The following is a 27972-nucleotide window of genomic DNA, read 5'->3' on the forward strand; positions in this document are numbered from 1 at the left end:
CGAAGTTAACGTTTTTTCTTGTTGTGTGTTTTTTTAATAGAAAGCTTATCACTCTTATGGGAAAACCTTGTACCTTAAATATTAAAAGTTATAAGGTATAAAACCAACCTGAAGCTTAAACCGCTTATATGTATTTGATATATGGAAACTAGGGGTAGTCTTCACCCTATTTTCTTAAATAAGATAAGCCCATATATTTATCATAATATATAAAGTCCACAAGATGTTTGAAAAGCCTTATATTGCTTTTATGGGAGATAAAAGATTTTCATTTAGAGAGATTTTATCTAGGGAGAAATGATATCCTGCTATTGGAAAAATTTTCTCTCCGAATTCGATAACTTACATATTGACCGATACATGCGGTATAAAGTCAACTGGAAGATTGAATTTCTTTATATTAGATAAGTTCATGAACGCTAAGGGTAGTATTGAAATAGGCAATATAGTATTATCAAGAAAATATTCTATTCGAGTTTCATTGATATATTCATATTAATATTTCATGGATATCGCTCATTTTTAGTAAAAAGTTAACCATACACATTGAGGTCCACATATTCGGTATCTAGGGGTTTAAACAGTTATATTCCGACATAGACAATTTTTAGTCATGAGAAGGCGAACGTTAAAGTCACTGCATGTGCAAAGTTTTAACTCATTTTTTTCTTCGTTGGAGCTAGAGTTGTGTAGGGGAAAGTGAAAGAATCAGATTTTTAATTGTGTTCTATGGAAAATATGCATATTTGTTGTCCGATTTCGTTCACTTTAAATCCCTAATATAGGAATATCAGGGAAATGTTATGAGAACAAAATGGTTTATTTAGTGCTGAGATGTGTAAAGAGCCTAAAGTAGGGTGATGCCGTTCCCATTTTCCAAAAAATAACTTTCTTGCGACATAGCATGATAACATTTTACTAATTTTCGTTAGTTTTTCGCAATTAATTTGCGTTTTTCTTAATAGTCCATTTCTATTTCAAACACTTATTTATATCTGTTTATTTATTCACTGTCCATTCGAGATTTAATTAGATCGCTGCACATTTCTTTCAGAGATTTAGGGCAATAAATAGTTTAGAGCAGCAACAATTAAATGAATTTGTTTTGCATTCTCCTGCAAGTGTTTATTTACATACGTATATGTATGTATAAGAATGCACTCGTTAAACGCACACGAACAATGACGAGACAATGCCGGCAAAAAGCAACCAAATAAATTTTGTAATTCCGCGCTGAAGACTAAAGCTGGAAAAACAAAAAAACAATGTCCAAATCACCAAGCAAAATAAGAAGTCAAACAACCACCCACCAACCAGCCAAGCAAACACAGACGAAAACAAACAAAAGCTTACAACAAAATTATGCGCTCTCCTCTCACGAATACCGGTAATTTTCCCAGTATTTTTGTGCGAAAACAGCTCAATGACAACAAAACAAGCAACGCCAGCAACAACTATGACAACGCACCTACAATGAGAGATCCATCGTGCGCACCTCTCAGACAGTGGGACTATTTCGCATCTTATCATTATTTCAACTAATACTGGTCAGAATTGGACATATTTGTTATCAAAAAGTAAGGTGAATTTGTTATAAAATGTAAATTCTCTATTTATTCTCCCCACTTCAAAATAATCCCAATCCGATAAAACGTACTTTTCTAACGCTTTTTACAGCCCTCCAAACAGTAGGATTAGTATTTTTGCGCAAAAACTTCAAGATCATCCTCTATTAAGCTTTTATCTCCTCAATCGTCCCCGGTGTCCCTGCATTGACCTCTTTTGTTGTAGTCGCACGGATCCAAATCTGGCGGTTGACAGTTCGTCCGGTGAAGAAATTCATAGTACACCACACTACGATAAGCCCCCCACTGAACAGAAAGTTGATCCAGAACTTATTTGTATAGTGAATGTAAAACCGCACTCCTGACGGTAAGGAGGCGGGTGTGACATTAAATATGGCCTAAGCCTCGGTTTTATGTCGTAATACTAGAAACTTATTCGGGCATACGATAACTGCATTCAACTTATAGTGCTCTCTATTTATCGTTGAAGATCACTATAATTAAATACCATACTCGACCATCTTGTCATTCTGGGACTATTTTTTTAGAGGTGTCGATAGTGGGGCCACAGAGTCTGATAAACTAAACCTGTCAAACGCAGGCATCCTAAAACATGCCCACTCCGCATGGACCTAGTAACTGCACTTAAACTTTTGTGTCTTCAAAAATAACGCGAAAGGTATAAGTTTTTTTATACAGCACGCATTGCTGTAATAGCCTTTACCAGCCATTTTAAATATTCTCTTTTTGTATAGTCTAATAACAGAAAGTTTTAAATGATGATCTTCTATAGGATCCGTTTGGAGAACTAAAAATTCGTGATAAACGAACTTCATTGGTAAGCTCTTCGTCCTTGGCATCTTTCGGTCTCTATAAATAATGTCGAGAAAAAACATCGGGATTTCAATATCCCGTCATCAATCAAAAAGTCGTTGCACTCGTGACTTATGGGAGCCAAGGCACTATTGACAGCAGTAAAGACGTTTCTTGACGAACAAAGACCAAATTCTTCAAGTCACTCATCATTCTCGTCCTGTTATATGATGCAGAGGCATGGATGATGGCAACATCTGATGAGTTGCATTACGAGGTTACGAGGGAAACATCCTGCGGAAGATTTATGATCCTTTGCGCATTGTTAACGGCGAATATCGCATTCGATAGAACGATGAGCTGTATGAGATATATGACGACATTGAGCTTCAGCTTATCATTCAGCTTATTAAGAGACAGCGGCTACGCTAAATAGATCATGTCGTCCGAATGGATGAAATCACTCCAGTTCTGAGAGTATTGGACACAGTACCCACCGAGGACGCTGAGGACGAGGAAGAACTCCACTCCGTTACAAAGACCAGGTGGAGAAGGACTTAGCTACACTTCGGTCTCTAAATAACGCCAAACAATAAAAAGGAAGAACGAGTGGCGCGCTGTTGTAAATTCGCCTATAAAAAAGAAGAATAACAAACGAACAAATACCTGTCATGATAAAAATTTTGAGTCCATTGGCCGTTTTTATGTTATTGGGCAGATGGCGTACCGCTGAATTTTTTACGCCAAAAGTTAACTACATTGCACAAAAATGGCCCACTGTGCGCACTACTTAACGCTTTAGCAGTGCTCACAGCCACCACAGCAACAATCAAAATCGCAGCAAAGCCAAAAATCACCTCAGTTTTCTCCACTGCTTCTGTGTCTGCTCCATACAAGCGGTTAGCTCGTCGTCGCTGCAAATTGGCTCGTATGCGCGCTCGTTGATTACGTTCGTGGGAGCTGTTTGGCTCGTCGACGTCGTCGTTATCGTCGTTGGCAATGCACAACATTTTCGGCTAGTCTCTGCGTTGCTCTTGTAAAATGTATACAACATTTTTTGCCAGCCAGCTTCAAGTCAAAGAAAATTATATTTTTTTATTGAATTTAATGTGAGACAAATTGCTGGGATAAGTTAAAATTGTGAAAATCTCGATAGGAAAAGTAAAGCCACACAAAAAAAGAATGTAAATAAATAATTAAATTAAATATTTTAACTAAATGAAAAGCATTACTTAAATGAAGAAGCAGCGCATAAGGAGTAGAGTAGAGAAACGTATTAAAAAAAAAATAAATTACTTGTTTGTGTTGGTGTTGTGATTACAGTGATGCACACACATACACATATATGTGCATGTGTCGGTGTGATGTGAAGTGCAAGCGAAGGACGAAAGATGAAAGCAGCTGTGGGAATCGCACGCTAGGCAAAATGAGCAGCGTACGAAGCATCCGCTTATGAAAATGCAAAATTTGACACACGCACACATGCATACACACCGTTATGTAGACACAGTGCATACTGCATATTGAATATTCGAAGCTACAAAGTACAACATATGAGCAAAGAAAATGTAAAGGAGAGAAAAATACAATGCAAATGACATAAAAAACGAATTGTATCTTTTGCTCTGCATCTGCAATTAGTGAAAGTGGTTTTTGGTGATTAAAAAGATTAGAATAAATATAAAGATTATCTCATTTTGAGCAAATCGACTTTTTACTTATGAAAAGAAGCTGTGAAAAGTCATAAAAAGTTGTGCAGTGTTGGGGCAAATTGTTTACTTAGATGTTTAGATATATATTTGTATATATGCATACATATATATGTATATATACATTTGTGTGTTTTATGTGATATCTCTGTGTCAATGTATGTATATAAAGTTGCAACACTCTCATAATTTCACTTTCCCGTTGCATCACTAGATTTGCTGAAAAACACAAAGCAAATTACTTTAAGAAACGAGAAGAAAGCATTAAATGTAATTTATGCTTAAAGAAATATAAAAAAAAAAATATTTAGTTTTCAAATATTCCATAATAATGTGATATTAAAGTGTAATCAATAATATTTTATAAAAACTAAATTAAATTTACTAAAAAACTAAAAAGTATTATAAGTAAAGGGGTTTTATGGGTTATATGGGTTTCCTCGGTTAGCCCTTTTTCAACAATTTTTTCTCATAAAAACAAAATGAAATTATTTATTAGAATTTTTTATTGTTACAAACATACACTATTAATAAAGAAATTTTGACATTTTTAGAAAAAAAAATATTTTAAGCTCGGCCATTGCGATCCCGTTTCCGGTGACGCCTCCAAAAAAGATGCGCCCGCATCTTAACTTCAGCTTAATCCACCCATAGGATCGTCAAAAATGAAAAAATACGTATTTTAGTTAAAATCTTTACTTAGAACTTGAGCGAAGGACAAAAAAAACTGAAAATTGGATTTTGGCAAGCATTTTTATAAAGAAATGAAAATTTCGTGATATTTTTTTTGAAATAGTTGTAATCGAAAAAAATTCTTCGTCCAGGTCTCAAAGACCTGTGTTAAGTTTCATGAAAATCGGTTGAGTAGTTCTCGAGAAATCTTGCCAACCGACTTCAAAAACATAGTTTCGAGAAAAAATGCGTTTTGAGCGAATAAGTTCTCAATCTCCGAAACTATTACTCGGATCCACTTGAAAATTTAGGACAATATTCCTAATATTCGGTCCGATCAAAACAATGTCTTCGGAGATTGCACACTTGCTTGGAAAAACAATCCATACCAAATTTCGTGAAGATATCTCTGCATATAGAAGTTTTCCATAGAAAAGCTGCATTTTGATCGAGCAATTTGTATACCTTGATGCACTTTGTTTCGTTTTTTAGGGATCATAAAAATTTTCTTGTAATTTTTTGAGATATGCTAACGAAATTTAATAAATAGGTGCATATTGATATTCTAATGATCATACAACCGATTATTCAGAAATTTTATACTTCGCTAAATCGAAACCAGTTTTAGACCCATATTCTCCTGGTCAAAGATGTTTAGAATGATCCGTTTAACATTTGTCGCGTACGCAATTTTATAGAAAGATCGACCCGCTCTAATGTATACACTTTACAGGATCTCCAACGTTTCCTTCGGTATATTACAAACTTTTAGGCAAACTTAATATGCCCTGTACTAACAAATCTTTGTAAGAGAGAGCTAACGGACAAACTTTAGATAACCGTAAAATTTTTGTAAATTATTTGAGAAAGTCGAGAGTGACGGCAATTATTTTATTACGGTTAAAGGAAATTTATTTCATCAAAAAAGAAAATAGGATTATAAATCGGTATAAGTATCAACAGCCATAACGATTTATTAAGATATCTCATACAGACTTGTATATATAAGCATTGCTTGTTTCAAATTTTAGTTTCGATATTTTCGTTGAGGGAAATTAAATAAACTAGTATTCAAATTGGATTATCTGGAAGAGATTGTTGACGATTACTTACATAGTATCGTAAGCCTTTCATATCGTCATGGTGACTGAGTTCTAATTCAACTTCACTGTAGCATAAGATAACAAAATTACTTGTGCTTACTGAGTTAGCTTCATATTCTTATTCCATTGTATGTACATAAAACCTATTAGAGTCATTGACTACCTCCAATTACGAACACCAGTAGAACAACATTTCACACTTTCATCCATCAAAATATTACTTTTGACGTATTTTCGAATAACATTAACAACTTGTATTTCAAGTCTCTTCAAGGTACCTCAACTTTCCATCAAACCTCTAATTTCTAACAATTTAGGCTTCTGATCCCAATATTTTCTTTAAATTTACCTAATACATCTTGGCAAAAAGTACCCGGATATGCTAAATAAAACAGAAAATATTTAATTATTCATCAATATTTATTTTGTCATCTTCAAAGTAATCCCCACCAGATATAATACACTCATGCCAACGAATGTTCCAGTTCTCAAGACACTTTTCAAAAGCACTTTCTGAGATGGCCTTCAGCTTCTTTAGCGAATTTCGTTTTATCTCTTCGAACGATTGAAAACGTGTTCCACGGAGCAGCAATTTCAGTTTGGGGAACATGAAAATATCACACCAAGCCAAATGTGGTGAATACCGTGGTTGATCGATGGTATTCATTGCGTTTTTGGCTTTAAATTCGGTCACAATCGTGGCTCAATGCAACGGTGCATTATCATTGTGTAAAATTTATGAATTGTTCTACCACAATTCCGGCCGTGTTCTAACGAAAACGCCTCAGTATGACCAAATAGAACTCCTTATTGACCATCTGCTCCTTCGGAAAAAATTATGATACACGAAATCACGAATATCAAAAAAACAACGAGCCACACATTGATTTTTGAGCGGTTTTGGCGTGGTTTTTTTATTTCGACTCGTTTTTTTCCCTCCATTCCGAGGATTGTTGCCTTGTTTGCATATCAAACTATCTTCAAACGGACTCTCGAGAGATGTTAAGCTCTCTTGCCCTCTCTCTAATACTTGCGTGACGTTATTCAAGCATCATGTCCTTCACTTATTTTAATATTTTCATCAGTTAAATAGGTCGAAGGTTGTCCAGAACGAGGCATGTCTTCAACGATCTCTCGACCGTCTTTGAAGGCTTTATACCACGAAAATTCTTTCGATATTTTTATCCATTGTAAAAATCGCAACCCACTACTGAGGTGTACCGACTTAAGCAGCTGCTGTAAATACACTGGTTCACAGATCGTGCTCATATTTGGCATAAAAATGAGAGATAGTGCCACCAACTTAGCAAAATACATTTTTGTGAAATATCATTTATACTGCAAATATATATTACAAATATTTTATATTGTTATAAAAATATTATATACCAACACCCTTTTATACCTTGAATACTTTATTGCAAATTATCAACAAGAACTTCATTATATTTTCGCATATTGCTACCAACTTATATATACACATACACCTACACTAAGTTTCCCATTCACCATTGTCATAGTACCATAAACTTTATGGTTGCAACTGCACTTAGGCAACGCATAAATATCCCACGCAACAGTCGCTCCCTCTAATACCAACAAATATGTGCATAGTAACTGTACTGCTATTTCTCGTATAGCAACAATGATGGTTAAACCAGCCAGCAGTCACCTTTCCGCTCGCTATGTCAATATTGACTAAACAAATATTTCATTGCCGTTAGATTCACCTAAATATTGCTGTTTCTAAGCTCATATTTGTAGTGCGACTCTGTTTGTATCCTGCATTGAAAATATAAACAGTTATAAAAATAAATACTTCGCCGTTTTCGCTAATTCAAGCTGTACGGAAGTGATTACCGTCATAAGTGAATGTTGATGTTGCGTAGTTGAAGGAAATAAAATAAATTGTTCGCATTACATGCTTTCCTCTTCTTCCTTCAATTCCTGGTATTGTTTCACGCTGCTGACGCATATTAAATATTTATTAAGTAAGAGAAGTAATTGAATAGTGGAACGGTGTTGCGTCTAGATTTTAGAGAAAATAAAATAAAATTATTTGTATAAAGCATTTGAAAGGTGAAGGCGATTTTTGGAGGTCACCTTTGTTAAGCAGTGGCCAAAGTGAAATTTTCTTTTTGGAACTGTTATTTGCCTTTATTTTTCGTAGTTTGATAATATCTTACTTTCTGATTGGTAATACCCAATTTAGTTTCCAAATTTCGAAAAAAAAATCTCATTTTTTGGTACAAGCAACCAACTTCGGTTGTTTTCATGCTAATCGGGTGGCCGTAACGGAAAAAGGTATACTTTTAAAAGAAAACAGCAAAAAACGTTCACTTCGGTTACACCAATGGATCAATGCCGTCGTATACCTCGTACAGCTCATCGTTCGATCGCCGCTGCCAATGCGCAAAGGACCATAAATCTTTCGCAGAACTTTTCTCTCGAAAACTCGCAACGTCGACTCATCAGATGTTGTCATCGTCCATGCCTCTGCACCGTATGGTAGGACGCGGATGAGGAGTAAATTATTGAGTTTAGTCTTTTTTCGTCGAGAGAGAACTTTACTTATCAGTTGACTGCTCAGTCCGAAGTAACATCTGTTGGTAAGAGTGATTCTGTATATATGCCGATATTGTTGTTGATGTTGATGCTGGTTTCAAGATAGACGAAATTATCTACGATTTTGAAGTTATGATTGTCAATAGAGAGCCTTGTCGGGAGTGCGACTGTTTGCTTGATTTTAAAAGGTATTTTGTGTTGTCCCTCGTTCACTACCACACTCTTTTGCTTCGCTTCCTTATTAATTCTAGAGAAAGTAAAACTAACAGAACGGTTATTGAGGCTAATGATACAAAACACTCTAATGAAAGATTGTCTTCTATATTCAGATCTCCTCCTCAAATTATATTTTCCAGAAGTGGATTGAAGAATCTTGTTTGGTATCGAACGGCTCGGAGAGGTCCTTCCCGATGCTGACAGAGCTTTTGGTATTGCTCAACTTTAGTTTACACATCCGTATTAGTTTTGCGGAGTTACCAAATTCAGACATAGCGGCATAAATGCAGTTCTTCGTGCTGTCAAAAGCAGTTTTGAAATCGACGAAGACGTGGTATGTGTCGATAACGGGTCTTTTCCAAGATTTACCGCATGGTGAATATCTGATCAATGATGTGGCTCGAGCTAGATTATTTTAACTCATTACAGTATTCCTATAACCCCTTGCAAATCGACGGCATTATTCCTGCTTAGTTGTTGTTTGGGTTTCATCAGTTTGAAAAATAGAATTCACTGGCGCTTACGTTACTTTGTGAAATCCATGAAGAAAAGAATCTATCGAAGAGATTATGAGTACCTTTTGTTCTAGTCATTCTTGGCTAAGGGAATATTATCCACTTAAGGGGGAGCCTGGTTTAGAGGCTTCAAAAATCGATTTTTTTGAGGATTTTTTCGGGAGGGGAAAGAAATAAGTGATTAAAGCGAAATTTCTAGGGGTTATAGTTATATATCTAAACATCATTCAAAAATTTTTTGGATACAAAATCTTTGATATTCTGCCTTTAGGAAGCAATTGCCCGATGCATCTCGCATGTGCATCTGTCGGACGCCGGGCAGGATGCAGGTCGCAATTTCTATCGGAAACAAAAAATTTTTTTAATAATTTATCTTCTATATAAACCAAAAAAATTCCAAAAAAGTGTAAAATTTTACAAATTGTCCCAATTCCATACGACGTTTAGTTTTTTTTCTATCTGGCCGCGAATTAAGAAAAATCATAAAAATGAAAAACCGAGAAATCGCGCGTCAAAGTAATCGCTTTCTGCCCAAACGCTAATATATCTGCTAGACGCTCGGTCACTATTTTCCTTCTAACTTCAAAAATATTTCGAATTCCAATCTAAAGCTTTTAGGACATATTCTTAGATTATTTTTGAAGAGATTTAAGCAAAAACAAAATCGATTTTTTGAAGCTTCTAAAGCAGGCTCCCCCCTTAACTCAAGGATTTTTTAGGTCATATTAGATATAGTAAAAATAAATTCATTATTAATATATAGCTTTAGTGTCTGTATGTATCTCACGTTATATATATAAGTGCAGGTGAAATGGACACCAGCAAAAGGAAAAAAATAAAATGAAGTTTTTGGCCAAGAAAAACTATGATTTCAATGAAAGTAGCAGAGGGGGCTTACCAACGGGGATTAGTAATGTTAAGTATGTCATTTTGGCAGTTTGTTGTGAGTTTTCTCTTAATTTTGCTTTTCCACTTAGTTATAATGTAAAAAAATAAGTGTGTTTCCATCCGTAACATATTTATGTGAAGAATCTGCAACATTAAGGGATTTCGTTAATTCCTGCCATAATGAATCTATAAGCGGTTTGTTGCGTTTTGCAAATCCTCTTATGATGTCTGGCTTTTTTCCACAAATTCAATTATTTTGGTATTTTGTGTTTTGTTCTTATGTTTTCCCTTACAAAAATAAAATTAATTAATTCGTTCTTGAATCATATCCCGATTTCACAACACCTCTGACTATTTGTGTTCAGTATTGCTTGGCATTACATCGTGGAAAGCCTTACGCTTGAACCACGCTTACAAATCGTTCAAAATTATTACGAAAATTCATATTCTGTAAAGAATGTGTTTCGCGCGCTTCGCTCAACTTATAACCCTACACGAAAACCGTGGAGAGTCGATTCGCCGGCGTTCACAGCATACAAAATACAGCTTGTGCAGAAACTGAAACCGCCCATTTCTGGCTCAATGGGTATGTAAACAAGAAAAATAGCCGGATTTGGAACGAAGAACAGCCTGAAGAGATTCAAGAGCTGCCATTTCATCCAGCCAAAAAAATAAACGATAGGACGTCATTTTCCACATATCGCATCAATCAATGTATTTATTGAGAAAACACTTCGGTGAGAAGATAATTTCACGTTTTGTGTCGTTCGATTGGCTACCAAGATCGTGTGATATCACACCATTTGACCGCTTCGATTCAGGCCAGGGAGCAAAACACAACGCGTGTCAGTTTGACCGAGGCATAAAAAAATGAACTCAACGGATGGACGATCTGAGACATAGCCGCGGCCAACATTTGAATGAGATAATCTTCAAAAAATAAATGCCAAAAAAAGATTTTTTTTTTTAATGATAATAAACATTTCCCCTTTAATTTGTATTTTCTTTGTTTTTTTTCTTTAAAAAAGTAGCGAACCTCAAAATGGTTCACCCTTTACATGAACTAGTTCTTTTCTCACCGAGAAGCTGCGCATTTGTCGGAACCGCCGATACCGGATATCTATGGTATAAACATAGCTCCCATACAAGCTTACAGATCGAGCGCAAGATTTTGTAAGGGAAATTTGTTTATTTGACAAGATATCTTCACAAAAATTTACACATATTATTAACCATAGCTTCTTCGACTATATTATTTAGATCGGACCACTATAGCAGAACAAACTTCTTTTATACTCTTTTATGCTATAAAAACTGCACCTGAGAAATGTATTATAGCTTCAGTGCAGCCGAAGTTAAGGTTTTTCTTGTTTTATAACAGTCTGCATAAATTAAAATTCGATTTCGATTTTCGAATTTTACTTGCATGTTTATTGTTGTTTGCTGATTTTGCGATATTGTCATTTGATTTTTTAGGTGTCTGCAGATACTTCACTCGCAAAATACTCTAATGGAAGGGCTTAGGTTGCATGATTGCTTGCACGTGCTGCAAAATAAATATGTTGTTTACATATGAGAACTGTGCTATGATACCGTTAGCTATTCGCAATACCGACGCATAGTTCATATTGAACAAATATTTAGGGATTAGCATTGAGGAAGATATTGATAGCTTATTGACATGGCAATAAAACTGAGGAGAATGAGCAAATTTAGACTTAGAAAGTGTTTATTATAAATAACAATTTTTAGTGATGGATACTACGGATTGAACAGGTTTGAAATCCATTTTAGCAACCCAAAAATATTTTCTCAGTTCTGAGTAAGTTCCATCCGCCTTTAAGGACAGTAAGCATAAATTCAGTTTATCGAACAGAATTTAAAAGAAATGTTAAAATTTTAAATTTCTGTAATGGATTCATTTTATGGATTTTAACATTATTCGAGAGTATAGCTTTAAAGTTGTAAAGCTTGGTTATAGTAAAGGGTGATTTTTTAAGAGCTTGATAACTTTTTTTAAAAAAAAACGCATAAAATTTGCAAAATCTCATCGGTTCTTTATTTGAAACGTTAGATTGGTTCATGACATTTACTTTTTGAAGATAATTTCATTTAAATGTTGACCGCGGCTGCGTCTTAGGTGGTCCATTCGGAAAGTCCAATTTTGGGCAACTTTTTCGAGCATTTCGGCCGGAATAGCCCGAATTTCTTCGGAAATGTTGTCTTCCAAAGCTGGAATAGTTGCTGGCTTATTTCTGTAGACTTTAGACTTGACGTAGCCCCACAAAAATAGTCTAAAGGCGTTAAATCGCATGATCTTGGTGGCCAACTTACGGGTCCATTTCTTGAGATGAATTGTTGTCCGAAGTTTTCCCTCAAAATGGCCATAGAATCGCGAGCTGTGTGGCATGTAGCGCCATCTTGTTGAAACCACATGTCAACCAAGTTCAGTTCTTCCATTTTTGGCAACAAAAAGTTTGTTAGCATCGAACGATAGCGATCGCCATTCACCGTAACGTTGCGTCCAACAGCATCTTTGAAAAAATACGGTCCAATGATTCCACCAGCGTACAAACCACACCAAACAGTGCATTTTTCGGGATGCATGGGCAGTTCTTGAACGGCTTCTGGTTGCTCTTCACCCCAAATGCGGCAATTTTGCTTATTTACGTAGCCATTCAACCAGAAATGAGCCTCATCGCTGAACAAAATTTGTCGATAAACACATTTCGAACCGAACACTGATTTTGGTAATAAAATTCAATGATTTGCAAGCGTTGCTCGTTAGTAAGTCTATTCATGATGAAATGTCAAAGCATACTGAGCATCTTTCTCTTTGACACCATGTCTGAAATCCCACGTGATCTGTCAAATACTAATGCATGAAAATCCTAACCTCAAAAAAATCACCCGTTATATAACATCAAAGAATGTATCAAAGGTAAATTCTTAGTTTAGGTCTAACAGAATCTCTCCATAAACTTGTGCTTCATTCTAGCAGCCTATTACAGTACCTTTTTAACGGATATTGCAGGCATCAAGGTCATAGGTGGCTACTCACCAGTGCATTATTTCAGAAAGGAAAATATTCACTCCACACTAAATAAAAAAAACGGCAATAATTTTCTTGAGCTCGCTAATTATGGGTTCCAGTCTAGTCACAGGGTATTTCGCTTTAATGCATCAAGCTAATAAGCAAGCTTGTAATTGAACTTGTTTGGTTATCTGGCTGTAAAGTAATTGCAAGAAATTGTTAACCCCGAGAAAACTGCTAAGTCTTTTTTGTTAGGAGTGGAAAGATATAGGTTTATATAAATATAATATATAAATGATCAGGTTGACGAGAAAAGTTGAAATCCGGTTGACAGACTGTCTGTCCGTCCGTCCGTCCGTGCAAGCTGTAACTTGAGTAAAAATTTAGATATGGTGATGGAACTTGGTATGCAGATTTCTTACAAAACAAAATGTGAATTCGTAGATGAGCGTAATCGGACCACTGCCACGCCCACAAATTGCCATTAACCGAAAACATATATAGTACCATAACTAAGCACCGGATAAAGTAGTAAAACTCATATTTGGCAAAAGGTATCGCAGTAGTTAGAGGCACCTGTGTGAAAAAAATGTTTGAAAAAGTGGGCTTGGCCCCGCCCTCTAATAAGTTTAATGTATATATCTCCTAAACCACTAAAACTACAACAACCAAATTTGCTCAGTACGAATTCTACAAAAAGTCCTACCTATAGTGTGAAAATGGACCAAATCGGATGAAAACCCCTTTTACTCCTCATATAACGGTACTATTCAAAACTACTAATAGCGCGATAAATCAATAAATAAATGCGCCAGAACCACAGACATATGGACAATGGGCGTGGCACCGCCTACTTTTTGGTGAAATCCCATATTTCGGCACCCGACTGACCGATTTCGACAAAATTTGGCATGTGGTATTTTTTCATATTTCTATGTGACGTTGTAAAAAGGAGCGAAATCGGACAAGAACCACGCCTGCTTCCCATACAGCACAATTTTAAATTCCACTTGATTCCTTTACTTTCCAGTACACAAACCAAGAAGTAATTCATATAACGGGATACAACTTTGCACGAATAATGTCTTTTATGTGTGGCAGCTTATAACCAAAAATTATTCAAATCCAACAAAAACTGTTCAAGCCCCTAGGTACCGAATATTTATACCTATACCTATATTGACTATTGACTTGAGATCGAAAATGTCCATCAATGTGTTATGTATATGTATATATAACTGAAATTAAGAGATAATCCTTCTGTACGTCAAAAATAGGTTGAATCAGGCCAATACTTCCCTTAGCCGCATATACTTAATATTTTCGAACTTCCGTTGACTTTGTATCGCATATATCGGCCAATATTTGAGTTATCTCAATAAAAATTACAGAGCTTGTTATACTCGAAACAATTATTTTAAAATTTTTCTTGCGGCAGTTTTCTTTACAAAAAATACCAAAAATAACGGCTTTTAAACGAGCAGACTATGTGTAATCCTTAAGAAATTAGAAGCTGAAAGGTAGATCTAGAAAAAACGGTTTTACTTAAAACCCAACCCATAACCATTTAATATCCATTTACATTGCCCAAAACGTATAACCCAGCTGTCAATGCAGTTGCCAAAATGAGTAATTCAAATTCTTATTAAGATATATTAAAAATCATTCAGAAATTTCACGAAAAGAAATTTAATTTTATCAACGTCCAAAAAATGAAAATCAAAAAAAATACAATTTTCGCATTTTTTGCATTTTTTCCGAGGCGTACTAAAAAGTCGTACATTAAATTAAAAATAATGAGCCGTCTCTAACACCGGCGCACACGCCAGGGCGTATGATGAACATTCAGCTGCGAATGAATGAGCGTACTCGTACATAAATCACTCATACGCGCCGGTGCACTCACATCAAACCTTCTACACGTACGTGTTTGGATCAGTAGTTTTGCTTTATTATAAAAACAAAAATGACGTGGTCGTGGAATAACTTCAATTTTTGCCTACCTTAGGCATAGACCAACAACAATTTATGTAAATTCGTGTGACGCGGAATTGTGTCATTCAGGACTTTACGCTGGTCGCACAACTTTGTTGCTCAGCATCGGTTATGCCTAACCAAAAATTGCGGTTTTTGCTTTATTTTCTTACTGGGAAATAGTACGGCATGCCTCACTTACAGCATTCAGCGTATGTTTTGTTTTCTCTTACTTGGAATTATTTACAGATTTTTTCATTCACATTTGCCTTGTTGCAAAATCCAATGAATATCTGCCGGATCATGCATGGGAGGCTCATCATCATCATAGGTATTCAATTTTATTATATTTTTTTAAAGAAAGTTAACTCGAGTCAGCTCTTTTTCGGCCAATTCCCAAACCGATAAAATATTCAAATTTTATTTTAATAATTGGAGAGCGTGCCAAGGCTATATATAATATATATGATCTCTTATGAGAAACACTGCGTGTGAAAGTCTATCAACCATTTAAGGATACTATTTAGAGTTAGAATAACTTCACAATCAATAAGTAATACAAATCTCCGTAGCAAAATCTGAAAATTGCAGCACAATAACTTATTAATTCTCTGCTATAAATGGACCCTTACGATTTATCACCATGAAAGTGAACTTTTGCTTTCTGCATTCACTTCTTTCTACAACATTTATATATTCTATTATATGTGCTTAATAACGCTATTTAGTCTCCCTGGAGACATGACAACGACGTCTAGACGCATGTAGCACACCATAAAAGCTCGCGCTTCTTTTTCTCATACCAAAACTGTATAATAAATTCCATATCACTAGAACTGGACGCCCACATAAGAAACATGCACAGAAGTACACAACCTACATAAAGGGAAGTTAAAAACATGTCATGTGGCTGCTTTAAGTGAAACTTTGTGTGAAATATGACCGATAAATGCTCACGAGTAACTGCACACAACAGCTTGCATACAAACATCCCCTTTTGGAAATGCGGTGCTGAGGTACTGAATTTAATATCATTCAAATGGCCTCCACCACTACTTTTACAGCAACGAATGCTAACCTAATTTTCAAGAACTTTTTCCACTAAATCAAAACGTTTGCCATGAATAGCACGTTCAATGTAGGTTTCTAAAGCTGAAGAGAATCTGGTTTATTACTAAAGACCAATGACTTCAAATAACCCTACAAAAGCATTTTCCCCATGGAAATGATGCTACAGCCTCGGAAGCGAGACCCCCTTGTGACGACGACCACTGCAAACGTATTTACGATTAAAATGCATGCACCCGGCATGTCCGGTTCCTTAATTGGGAAGGTGCCGCTGCCCAGCTGATTGATGTCCTCGTAAGAGTACAAGCTGACATCAACGCCGTCAAAGAAGTGCAATAGTCGAGACATGGATTGAGACGACTAAGACCTTGTGCCATTTACTACAGTGACCATATAGAGGAGCGAAAATTGGGTGTGGAGTTCGTGTTGGGACTCCGTCGCCGTATTCTGGCAGTCACAACAGTGAATCAACGTCTAGCCACACTTCAAAGATGTCTTCTATGAGCGCTTGGAGCGTACCTATAAGAGCTGCCCCCGCCATGATATCAAAATCATGCTTAGCAACTTTAACGCCAGGATGAGCAAAGAAGGTATCTTCGGCACAACGGTCGGTAAATTGAGCAACTATGATGAAACATCCCCAAATGGATTGAGATTGGTTGACCTCGCCGGGGCCTGAAATATGGTTATCTGTAGTACTATATTCCAGCATAGAAAAAATAATCAACTTACCTGGCTGTCTCCGGATCTAGCCACCAACCGGTTCAATCATGTTGTGATAAACGGAAGATACGTCTGCAGTGTATGGATGCTCCGTATTATATGCTCCGGGGTCCTAGCTTTGATTCGGACCACTATCTTGTTGTAGCCAAGATACGCACCCGCCTCTATATTGCAACCACAACAGACAGCCGAACGATTTCCTACTCGGCTTGCACTCCTGCACTCTGAGAGCACTCATCAGCTACTGGGTATAAGGGAACTGTAGGACGGCAATTCAAGCTCCTTACTTACAGCTGTTCCTTGTCGCAGAGGAGAGAAAGCAGACTGCCTACCACGTAACGTTACAATCGACCACAACACGTGCGGAATGGGTAAGATACCGAGAGTTAAAGAGAGAACGCATTTGCAAACAAAGAAGGAGAGAGGTAGAAATGCGTAATTACGAAGAGCTTAACAAGTTGGGTGAGAGAGCTAATGGTCTAAATTTCGATAAGGACCTCCCCGAGCCGTTCGATATAAAATCTATGGCTTGAGCTCGTGAGTGGTCCTTGCTTTTCCAAAACCCTAGAAAATACTGAGATATTAAAGTCTGAAATCTGTATAGCCAGTCATCATCTATTTTTCAATAACAGACATCAGGATGCCATTTCACTGAGTCAGTTGACGTAAAATGAACATAAAAACAAGTTTGTTCCAAATTTCAAAGTGTTGGAAAACGTTACTAAATAAATTACCATGATTATTTGGCCTCTGGCACTCATATCTCTAACAAATATTTTCTAATATACAGTAGACTGGAAAAGTTTCCACTAAATATATAACCAAAATAAAATAAAAAACGTTAACTTCGGTTACACCACAAATTACAAAAGATTCCTTACAAGAACTTCATTTCGATCTTTGAGTTTGTATAGCAGCTATATGTTATAATTGTCCGATATGGAAAACTCCTTCGGATTTTGCGCCATAGCCTTACACAATAACCCATGACAAATTGCTGGAAAATATATCTTAAATTCGACACTTCCGACAAATGAGCACCTTATTGGGAAGAAAGGAAGGCATGCAAAATTTCAAATCGATATCTCAGAAACTCAAAAGCTATGTTATTTCCTATATATACAGACAGACATAAAGAGAGACATGGCTATATCGAAATCTCCGAGATTTCCTTCTAGGTGCAATAAACTTCGTGACAAACTTAATATTGCTTGTTCAGGGTATAAAATTGGCGTTAGTTTCAGCCCTTAACGTTTGCAATGGTATTGCATTTCCTGCCGGGTGTGTTTGCATGTAAAATTACAAAAAGAAAAGGAAAAAAATTCAGCCGCGCCTGCAATTTAACTGTCAGATATTGCAAGTGCAAAGCTTGGTAGAAAAAGAAGAATTCTTAAAAAATAAACGAAAACAATAACGGGTTGAATAAAAGCGTGAAAAATAGAGCAGACGCGAACTGAAATGTATTTGCCAGCCAAAAAGGGCGTCTGAATGGAGCGGTAGTTTAAAGAGAAAGCTCTGAAACCAGCGAACATTTCCTAAAGTAAAAACTTTAACACACATACATGCGGGTGCATGAATTTGCGTGAATAGGTGTGCATACCATTGTGTGTGATTGTACCGTTAAAAGTTTACAAAGTTGCCGGAAGCCGCTGGCGCGTAATGATTTTCGCTTCACCAGCAAGAAACTTACCTTAGCGAATGTGCATTTACATACGTACCAACTTATGTACCATATATACATACGTACATGTATATAAATTTATTTATATGTATGTGTTTGTATAAATACAATATGTACTGGTATGTACACTTCTACATGTTTAAAAAATGGTAAAACAAGTTCCGTTGGCAGGATATTACGGCGAGCTTTCAGATACCAAATCGCTTCTACACTTGTTGTACTATTTTCCTTAGGCATACATATTTTCCCTTCGATATGCAAATTTAACTAAGTAAAGATGTACTTGAAAAGAATTTACCAATGGTTCAACAAATAACAAAAGAACTCACTTATGCCCATACCATAAAAAGAAACTAGAAATATAGTCGAATGGTTCTTAAAACTATGAAGGACAATTTAGAAATTGAAGTCGGCATTCTGACATATAAAAGCGTCTCTTCTATGCTTTTGAATTATTAGGCTTTCAAACTGGCATGTCGTAACTCAGAATATTCGATATACTATTTTGAGTTATGACACTAAAAAATGCGGCATAAGCACGGCTAAGAGTGAGGCCAAACGTTTTGAATTTATCACTGAAGTGATTCTTCTAATGATATTTCTCTACGGCGTTAATTCCGCTTCCTTTTATTAGTCAATAAGTGATCAATGCTTTGGAGAATTGACTTTCAACGAATCGATACACACGAACATACAACACTCACGCAGCCATCCCACCTATGCACACAGGATGCTATACACCACAACTCTACACTACGCAAATATCAAAACAGACTATGTTAATCCTCTCGCCATATGGGAGAAGCTCATAGTGGATGATTCGCTTCCAATCCCAACAAACACACAGCAAAACCTTCCTGACCGTCAATCCCGGCTTGGCCACTGTTTGGAACGATTCACCGGCGTCCGACCACGACCATTTTCGCTTAATATTGTCGTATGTGATCCTTTTTTCATAGCCAGTCACCATACGCTTCAAAAATGGGTCGAGTTCGTTCCGTTTCAGCAGCATATCGCAGGCGTTGATTCGGTCTAGAAGGTTGTTTTTTCGTCACATCATGCAGCACCCAAACATCAAACTTTTTTGTGTATCCAGCCTTCTGCAGATGGCTTAAAATGGTTTGGTGACTAACTCCCATTTTCTGGGCGATGTCACGAGATGCTACATGCCGGTATAACTCGATGTTTTCTATGATTTGATCGGTATTCGTCCTACATATTCGGACCATAAATCTTCTGCAAAACTTTTCGCTCAAATACTCGTACGGCCAACTCATCAGATGAAGTCATTGCCTATTGTCTCCGCACCATATAGCAGGACGGGAATGATGACGGACGTTTAGTGAATGGTCTTTGTTGTTCGGGAGAGAACTTTACTTTTCAATTCCCTACTCAGTCTAAAGTGACACCTGTTGGCAAGAGTTATTCTGTGTTTGATTTCGATGCTGACATTGTTGTTGCTGGTAACACTGGTTCCAAGATAGACGAAATTATCTACGACTTCAAAGTTATGAATGTCAGTGACGTAGGAGCCTAGTCGCGAGTGCGACGATTGTTTGTTTGATGAAAGGAGGTACTTCGTCTTGCCATCGATCACTACCAGACCTATTTGCTTTACTTTTTTATGGATAAAGCAGAATAGTTCTACACTCTTTTAGAAGATTGTACCTTCTCTATTTAGCTTAAATTATTTTCTCCATCAGTAAATTAAAAAAGGTGCACGATAGGGAGTCGCCTTGTCTAAAACCTCATTTGGTATCGAACGGATCGGAGAGGTCCGTCCCAATCCTGACGGAATTTTTAGTATTGCTCAAAGTAAGTTTAAACATACCGAATTCAGACATAGCGATGTAAAGGTAGCTCCTTTTCGACAAAGAGGTGGTGTGTGTGCATCCTCTTTTCACAGGTATTTTCCAAGTTTTGAATATCTGGTCAGTTGTTGATTTTTCAGTCCTAAAGCTACTTTGATCCAATCAGTTCGTTGATACACAGTTTGCTCGATAGAACGTTATATGCGATGTTGAGGTGGCTTATCCCATAGTAGCTGACGCAGCTTGTTGGGTCCTTTTTGTGGATTGGGCATAGCACACTTAAATTCCAATCGCCAGGCATGCTTTCTTCCGACCATATTCTGTGAAAAAACTAATGCATGCTCCTTATCAGTTCTTCGCCGCAGTATTTGAATGAGCTATCTATGAGACTCCATCGATCCCCGTCGCCTTGTTGTTCTTCAGACGGGTAATTGCTATTCGAACTTCTTCACGGCCGGGCAACGAAACTTCCGCTCCATCGTCATCGATTGGGAAATCGGATTCACCTTCTCCTGGTGTTATGCTGTCACTGTCATTCAGCAAGTTGGAGAAGTGTTCTCTGTATAATTTTATAGTTCTTTGGGCATGAGTCACGCGATCACCATTGCGGGTTCAATAAAAGTATACTCCGGACTTGAAACCTTCTGTTAGTCGCCACATCTTTTCGTAGAATTTTCGAGCATTACCTCTGTCGGCCAGCTTGTCAAGCTCTTCGTCATCACGCATTTCGGCCGATGGTTTCGTGTGCAACCGTACGTAAGGAACATGAAATGCCGTCTATAATTCCCTTATAACGATTTTCTGGTGAGTGCTTTCAAAGAGCAACCTCCCTCATGTTTGTTTACGTGCGTTTCTTGCTACACAGAGGCAAGTCCGTATCTTCGCTACAACAAGATAGTGGTCTGAGTCAGTGCTAGGACCTCGGGGCAAACGCACATCTAAGACACCGTCTATGACAACAAGATCAATCTAGTTTGTGGCTATTTGCCACCCGGAGACAGCTAGATAGCTTGATGTTTTTCCTGTGCTGAAATCTAGTACTACAGATAACCATATTTAGAGCCCGACTAATCCTTAATACGATTACAGTGATCGTCATCAATAATCTCATCCGATGCTGTTGTGTCCTTTCATTGGGGGTGTTTTTTTTACGTGGCGGGCCCCAAACTCAGCCCACTACTTTGAGGAGGGAAGTTTCGCCTTCTCACTTTAGCTCGCCTCCCAGAGGATACTTCGTCAGAGGCGGATCGGAAGTCGTGAGATGCTTGAACCATAAGTAAATGCATCGTTTCTGGCCATTCTCAAGTGAATGACGCTCAGAGAACTTTCCTCACTTGCGTGCACTTGTATTCATGGAGTCAAGCATACTTCAGTTTAATCCCCAAATTAAATGCAAACAGTCCAGACCTTTCCTTGTGACCAATATACAATATTAGATATTTTATTGATATTGAATTTTAAGTCAATGACATTAAATAAAATCATACTAGAGCATTGTTTAGACCTTGTGCCTTGTTCAGTTACACACAAATCTAGTCTTTCTTTAAGATTAGTTTAAAGTTTCCAAAATTGATTCTTAATGAATTTCGCTCGCAAGATAATATTTGCCTCGACGTCGATGCAATATTCTAAATCACAAAGAAGGGAATGACTCTGAAAAGTTAATGAAAATTAAAATTCTATAAATAAATAACCTCTTTTCTAATTACTTTTCACCAAGAAGCGCTACAAGACATTCATAAAGAAAATTCAAAAAGTTAGTATAGAAAATATGAACCAAATTTCAGCGGAGATGGGTTATAATTATTAATTAATTACCAGCGGAATATTCATACATACAAGTATGTACATATGATGAATTTTTTGTTCATGGAAGGATTAACTGTACGCTATCCCAAATTACTATTTCGCCTGAGTTTCACTCAGAGTTACAAGTGTTATTCTAGGAGTTTTTCACCGATCTGTCACTCCAAAATGAAAGTCCGTCAGGTTTATTCTCCAGAGCAGGAGAGCTCACTCCCTTGATTAGTTAGTAGGTTTTGGCCTTCGTGGGGTATGTTGTTGTAAATTGTATTCTCTTACATGTAGTAACAGAGTATAATGTTTTATTCACCTAACTGTTGTTTTTACATCTAACACTAGTATAGATAGATCTAGTGTTATGAATATCAAGATAATCAAGATGACGAGACGATTTGAATTCTTGATATCCGGTTGTTCGTCTGTAACTAATTTATAAATTTGGACAAATAACTGTAATTTGGTACGAAAAATCACAGTAGGCATCGGGTTATTTGGTTTTTTATATATGTATGAATTATATGTACAATCATCCTTAGGATATAATTGAAAGTATTGCAAAATGATAGCAGTGATTTAATAATATACATATTTTCATTTATAAATTGTTTTCAAATCTATACTTTATTAATTTCATTCAAAGAGCGTATAAACATCCAATTGTATGTATTTACGAGTAAGCATCAAATAAACTCCTCAAAAAATAAACAAATATGCACTGCTGGCTATAAACTATTGTAAAAGAAATAAAAATGATATCAAAACTAAAAATAAATAAATATTTTTAATAAACTAGAAAGCGAAATAAACAAAATAAAGCAACTATGACGTCAATACGCACAGCTTAATAAATTGCAAATGCCACACCCATACACACCCACGTATACTGTATGTACATAAGTACACATAACCAGAAGTAGTGTCGAATATTTGTTTTCTTTTATGCACATAGGTACATACATAAAAATGTATAATTTTTTATTTATAAATAAATGCTCAGTTAGGCATAGATATAAAGTGAATCGAATGTATTATATATACATACCTACATATAGCATGTGTATAGCCGTTGCTGGGATAGCAGGCGCATAATTAATCGCTGACCCGCCAAATTCTTGACATTGTTTATAGTAGCTACCAGACAACTGACAAGCACATATATATTTACGTAATTCATCAGACATACCCTGTAGGAAAAGTCATGCAAAAAGGCGTCAATAATTTGTGAAATGCATTTTAAATACTTACAACAGTATATAGTATATACGTTTTCGAAGCAGCGCAAACGTATTTTGATAACATTTCTCTTAACCAAGGGACACGAGCCTTTTTTTGAGAACAAATATTTTTTACGGTCAATGATGATGTCTCAATCTCACGATAGGTCACATGACGATCTTGTAATATCAGTTTGCGCACAGCATATTTAGTTTCCGGAACAACAACTGATGTTGAACGACCTACCCGCAATTTGTCTAGGAGTGATCTACAATGATCGGTAACTACTTGTCCTTAATGGAGCTTCTTCATCAATAATGAATTAAGTTTATCTACGAGTATGCGCTATTTACGAGTTAATCCCCGCGAGAAAATGTTCACGATTAAAGTCTATTTTTGGGTCGCGAAGAATATTTTAAGATACTGTAAGCAACAACAATAACGTTCTAGTATGCATATCATCAAAAATGTCAAATTTTAGGAAAAAAGTGTGAATTTCTAGATTGCAAAATTAGTATTGACAAATCCTTAAATATAAAGGGAAACTTAATTATACACATTTTAGAGAGATACAGAGATACTACTATGAGGAAGGAATTCTCTCTGAATTTGAATTTTAAATCTTGCACATTGTCCAATATTTTTGGATGGTAAACAGTCAACTATAGATATAGGGGTCTACATATTCTTATACAGTTTAGATTGGATTTGGGCAAGCTTCGATCATAAGGTGGTACACACTAACGACATTATTCCTGCAAATTTGGATGTTGCAGCTTGACTGGTTTAAGAGAAAAAAATTTAATTTATTAGAGGGCGGGGCCACTTTTCAAAGTCTTTTTCCCACAGGTACCCCTAGGTAAGGAAATTCCTTGTGCCAAATTATAGCTTTATATCTTAATTTAGTGCTTAGTTAGGACACTTGTAGGGTTTTCGATTAATGGCATTTTGAGGGCCATTATTTTTCCTTACTTTTTTGCCAAAAAACATGTTTGTTGTTTCGACACTCCATTTTTCGCATATCCTTTGCTTTAATTTGACTGGACTATATCTCAAAACTAACGTTTCGCTATCATCAAGTTATGCCATCCCTATTAGAAAACGTCTTATATAAAAGTGATCGGCGTGACGAGCTGGGTTGATATAGCGATGACCGTCTGTCCGTCTGAAAAATCAGTTTTTACAATATTGATCTGAAGTTTTGCACTCGTCCCTTTCTTCCCAATAAATTTGCAATTAACCTCCCTAGGGATAAATTCAGGCTACTGGTCGCATTTTACACCAACCAGGGAGCCTGAAACACCAGAACATCTTCTAATCGACTGCACAGCAGTTTGTAGACGGAGGATTAAGGCCCTTGGATTCATGTTTCCGTTTGTAGGAACTGCCAATATCGGACTACTATAACCTCATTTCCAAACTACATAGTATATTGTGTACTACGTTGAATGAAAAGATTTCGTTAAATGAATACAAGTTTTAAAGTGAGAAAACCATCCAAATACCTGTAAAACATGTACGTAACATGCTCCGAAGCTATTAAAGAGTTAGCAAAAGCAAGGTTAAAAATTTTGAACTTTTATTTTGTTGATTTTCTAATATGTCAACAAGCCTTATTTGGGAAAAAATTTTGGTACTCTAGAAATTATAAGCTAAAATAAAAACTTATTTTTTGTACTGCTATCCCTACCTGTTTGAAGTGTGCTTTAGAAAGTTGCATGCAACTCAAATTCCACGCACGCATGCACATTTATGTACATGTACATACACATGTTTATATATACATATACATACATATATATGGTTGTGTATTTGCACATCGTTTTGTTGAATTATAATTAGACAGAAAATTTAATTGGGCTATTTTAGTACAAGCGAGTGTACATGCATGTATCCAAAACTAAACAAGTGCCAACAAGTGGCGTGGACGAGACGTTCAACCATGTTGCACGCTGAAAATATGCCAAGAATATGCCACAGGAGCCAAGAATGAAGTGGAAACAAGAAAATACGATACTTAAACTACTGATAAGTACTTATATATGTACTTGCATTCATAAGTATTTTATATACTTTGAATGTGTAGGAATGCAAACAGAAGGGCTAAAGCCCAAATTATATGCTTGGTTGGGCATTCCATTGGGAGAGAACTATGTACACGCCTAAGTAATCATTGTTGCTTGCAATAAAAGCTTAGCAGACGTTGAAATATTTTAGCGCGTTGCGTAGATTATTCAGTTTGCTTCATATCCGGTTGGCGTGATTTCGTTATACCCCTTACTGCTGCACGCAGGAGTCTTTCGTCCATGCCTAATTCCATATACTCGACTGATTAAACATTTCGATAGGCAGGCGAGTATGCAAATTAAGTGGATAAATGTGCCGTTAGTGTGAAAGTATGCTAATAAATATAACCAATTTGCACGCAATCTTATGTAATTACCGATGGAACACCGTAATATACATTTGTATATATGTACATACATACCCATGTTGCTGAAAGTGTGTTTGATTATGGGTGTGGAGAGTTTGCTAACTAAAAGGCAATAAAAAAGAATAATTAGTCCAAAATACTTTATATATTTTTATATTTCCGCGATGAATACCCAGCAAATATACAAAAGCTCAAGGTTTCGTTGCTTTTTGAAATTTTCGTCATTTAATAATATCCTTAATTTATGGTGAAGAAATAACTATATAATTAAAGAGTAACTAAAGGGTAATCAATTTCGACGTTTATTCCACCAAAATTGTTGAAAATCGCCCGTTCATCATCGAAATTTGGTTGAAATACCATCAAATTACTCCTGCTCTATGGAATTCGGATACTGGAGATTTTGGAACAACAATAATAATAATTGCAAATACTTTCGCTCACATCTCCGTTGAATAGTCTTAAAAATATCAGTATTCACAGTTTGATGAAAACGTGCAAGTTGAGTTAGCTCACTGCTTGAAATTCACAGGGTAAAGTGATAACTTTTCAACTGCAAGTGCAACTAACTCCTTACGACTACTTAATCAAATAAGTCTTTCCTGGACTTACGGTATACTATATATATGTGTTCTATATATATAGTGTATACATGTGTACTTGGCAACTGAAAATGCTACTCAAAAGCATTTGGAACGAAGTTTCAACAGTAAAAACTTATTGCCAAATTTTCAACGAACGTATATATCATTGGCACTTATGGCATTTATGTTATAAACAAAGAACAAGGGTAGTTTTACAAAATCACCGAATTTTTGTTAGGACAAGAAAAAATGTTAACTTCGGTTGGATCAAAGTTATAATATCCGCCAAAAATACAAAAGTTTTTCATACAAGCAATTTATTCCGATTGTTTAGAAAAGGACGTGTGAAAAATTTAAGATCAATGTCTCGAAAACTGAGGGACTAATTCGTGTATATACAGACGGACCAAGAGACGGAGCTAAGCTCAGCCCGTCCACCGAATCTTTTATATTTATATTTTATGGGAACTCAATATACCATCGTAATAAAATTTACATTAAGCAGCCTTGAACATAAAATAATCTAAGTCAATCCATTCTTACTTCTTACTCCTATATGAACTCTAAATATGAATTTCGGTTCGTAAACTATGTAATATAGGCCGAAAATTAATTAAATCGATGCATATTTTTTCCTAAATCCCACATATCGTAAATATAGATATTTATCAGACAATATTTGAGATGTATGTATTATTATAAGTATATGCGATTCAATACTAAAAATAATCGAAATCAGTTCCCACGTTCTGCTAGACCACATTTAACTTGCTTATAACAGGTTTTTCAATGAGAGCACTACAAAAGTCTTATTTTTTTTAGTAAATTAATACATTATGTATTGAACTCGATTTCATTTACCCGTCGTTGGAACCACATACTGTCCAAGTCCTTGTCATCCAATTCGGGTCAAAACTATTCGGTTAGCATTGAGCGGTAGCGATTCCCATTCAAAGTCTTGATCATCACAGAAGAGGCCCAATGACGTCGCCGGCCCCTAAACCGTACCAAACCGTAATTTTTTCGAGATGCAATGATGGCTCATCGAGTTCGTGTGGATTGCTACGTGACCAGTAATACATATTTTGCGTATTGACGAAGCCATTCAACCAGAAATGACCTCATCGCTGAAGAAGATATTTTGGCGAAAATCATTTTCAAGTTTTTGCTCAGCCCTGTTCACGAACATACGACGATTCTGGTGGTCAAGCGGATTCAGTTCTACAGCAATTCGATCTTGTAAGGATGTTGACCAAGACCTTTTCGGAAAATTCGGCACAATGACGTCACAGAGATGCCGAACACTTGAGAAGGACGTGCGGGAGACTGATTTGAGTTTTCAATAATATTCTCAACACCCGAGCACTCCTATGTTTCACTAGCACGGGAAGATTTTGTACTGTGCCTGTGGATTCAAATATTTCCACTAGACGCTCAATTGTTTATCTGACAGGACGATTATGACGACCATAAATGGACGTAGCGCTTTTAAAGTTGAAGCGCTTTTAAAGTTGAGGCCACTGACTCCGAAATTCAGTAGTAGATTTTAATAATTTCGATCCATTGTTGGATCGTATATTTTTCTATGGTGAAATGGCA

The 27972-nt window shown here is 36.3% G+C and overlaps 1 protein-coding gene across 4 annotated transcripts in view; it reads left to right on the plus strand.

The window, feature by feature from the left end:
* The first annotated feature begins 3336 nt into the window (after positions 1 to 3336).
* The window catches only part of LOC105225043 (uncharacterized), a 46206-nt gene continuing 21570 nt past the window's right edge, over positions 3337 to 27972 (plus strand). For 2 of the 4 annotated variants that reach the window (XR_003845705.2, XM_011203354.4), the window contains exon 1: positions 3343 to 3562. The gene's annotated coding sequence lies outside the window, so the exon portion shown is untranslated. Of the gene's footprint in view, positions 3563 to 27972 lie in introns of all 4 variants that reach the window. The other 2 variants (XM_049459440.1, XM_049459439.1) reach the window with 2 other exon arrangements.

The sequence above is a fragment of the Bactrocera dorsalis genome, chromosome 5 (genome assembly GCF_023373825.1).
Source record: "Bactrocera dorsalis isolate Fly_Bdor chromosome 5, ASM2337382v1, whole genome shotgun sequence".
Lineage (NCBI taxonomy): Eukaryota > Metazoa > Arthropoda > Insecta > Diptera > Tephritidae > Bactrocera > Bactrocera dorsalis.